Here is a 2,281-nt window from a genome sequence, read left to right on the forward strand (position 1 = left end):
CAGTGATGCATTTGTCGCAGCTGAATATGATATATACGTGATGTAATTGGCGTCTCAATACCGGCCTTCGTGATTTTGTAAACACTATCCAATATGACGGAAAGCGCACTTTGGCGTTCGTGTAAGTGTATTTTCAGAATTATCATTAGTGATTTCATGAAAACCTGATATCAGAGATCAGTAATATGCTATTTTTGAAATTCAATACTTCTGAGTAGTAATTTTCCGATTTGAACATTTCAAAACATACACCAAATAACGCTGTGAATCGTGATTTCGTAATGTGTAAAAAATGGCGACATTTATGATGAAGTCCATGTTATTTCTCCATCAGGATCCATCGTTAAAGTTGGGTTTTCTCGGTTTTCTTTGGCTTTCCATGATTACGGCTGAAAGGGATGTACCGCGAAGTTGTTTCGCGCCTTTTACCGGTGGTTTAAAAACGTTCGAAAATCTAAAAATAGCTCACTGCGCCTCGACGTAAATACGTTAAGCCGGGCGTAGCAACGCCTAGGCTTAACCGATGTTGTGCATGACGTGTAAGAGGAGGGCGCTGCTAAGCCGGACGTAGTGTGTTACGCCTGACGTTAGCTACGCCCAACATGTGCATACGGCTAATAATGTTACACTTTGTTCGATTACAGAGGTCTTGACGTCAGCACCGCCAGCTATGACGTCACGCCGACAACAGTACCAATCTTGTCACTGTGTCAGCTGTGACAGGGAGGGAGGCATTTCTCACCGAAAGGAGTACGTTGCATCTTGACGCTGTTTCTTGTACTTGGGTCTCACTCGACTGTCAATATTTTGTTATAATGTTTGCCTAAGGTTTCCGTTTATGTTACTTATATGAAATGTTACCAAGCTATAACATTCTGTAAGAGCATTTCAAAACGTTATTTAACACATATGAATTTATACGTTTGGTCAATATTTATATAAAAACATAATTCTGGAATCGACAAAATCACAAGAAGAAAAGAAAACAACATTTACGGAACATTTCTCGCAGTGGGTCATTTCAAATTTAACAAAACATTTTCGTGTTGCCCAGATATACCGATTATCCGATTTGAACATTTGAAAACATACACTGATTGTGTTTATCCAAAAACCAAATAAAAACAGTATGTTTGTGTGTGTGTGTGTGTGTGTAAGGGGGTGGGGGGAGAGGAGGAGGGATTGGTGGTTCGTTTGATCATTTCTTTGTTTTTGTTGTTGTTGTTGTTGCTGCTGCTGCTGTAGCTGTTGTTTAATGCCACACTCAGCAATTCTATAGCTATATGGAAATATTCAGGCCTTGGCTTCCTTTCACAAAGCACTAAGGTGATCGTAAGTCACTCAGGGCCATGTTAAAGAATGGGACTTAAAGTTAACCTTAGTAAAGATTGCTTCGTGAAGGTGCACCAGGACCAGACGCTCTAGTTATTGACTTCATACCCATCGATCAACTTAACTGGGATACGATGAAATGGATCAACCACGTCATCAAACCTAACCACCGCATGCCGTTTGTCGCCCCTGCACGCTTGAGTTGCCGAACATCAATTCTAACCCCATCTTCACGGCAGTTCCTGGTAGTATTAGTACGTCATACAAGCAGTGCAGACAGTGTACGTATAACGACTTGATCCGGCATTGCGTGTTGGTAGATTCAAAGGTTGATAGAATCAAAGGTTGGTAGAATCGAAGGTTGATAGAATCAAAGGTTGGTAGAATCAAAGGTTGGTAGAATCAAAGGTTGATAGAATCAAAGGTTGGTAGAATCAAAGGTTGATAGAATCAATGGTTGATAATATTCTCGTCTATCACAGCACACGTCTGCAGAAGTGCAGAAATGCAATAAACAGTATGTCAAGCTCCTAATGGAATACACTTGTTGACAAAAGTTATACTGTACTGAAAATACAAGAAAAAAACAACACAACACAGAAACAACAACGGGCAGCCTGCTGCTAGAGGTCGTCCAGAGTGTTAGTTTCAAAACAACATATATGAATTAAATCTGAACTCTAACTTACTTTGGTCTACATTTGTCGGTTACTGTCGGACTTCGGAGCTAATTTTAATTTAGCGTTTGTAGTAGTTCAAAAGTAATAGGGTACATATATATCCACTTTACTCCACTCCATTCTCTAATATTCCCGGTGGGGAGGCCCACTGTGTAAGGCGTACACTGAAGGCGTTCGGCGAATTTCATCGCCCACGAAGTCACTGATCCGTTAACCTGGGCTGGTTTCATTGATCCACCAAGTCGGTCAGGTATGGCATGGCATGGCAT

The sequence above is a fragment of the Haliotis rubra genome, unplaced genomic scaffold, assembly GCF_003918875.1.
Source record: "Haliotis rubra isolate DU_JTF1 unplaced genomic scaffold, ASM391887v1 Scf831, whole genome shotgun sequence".
Classification (NCBI taxonomy): Eukaryota; Metazoa; Mollusca; class Gastropoda; order Lepetellida; family Haliotidae; genus Haliotis; species Haliotis rubra.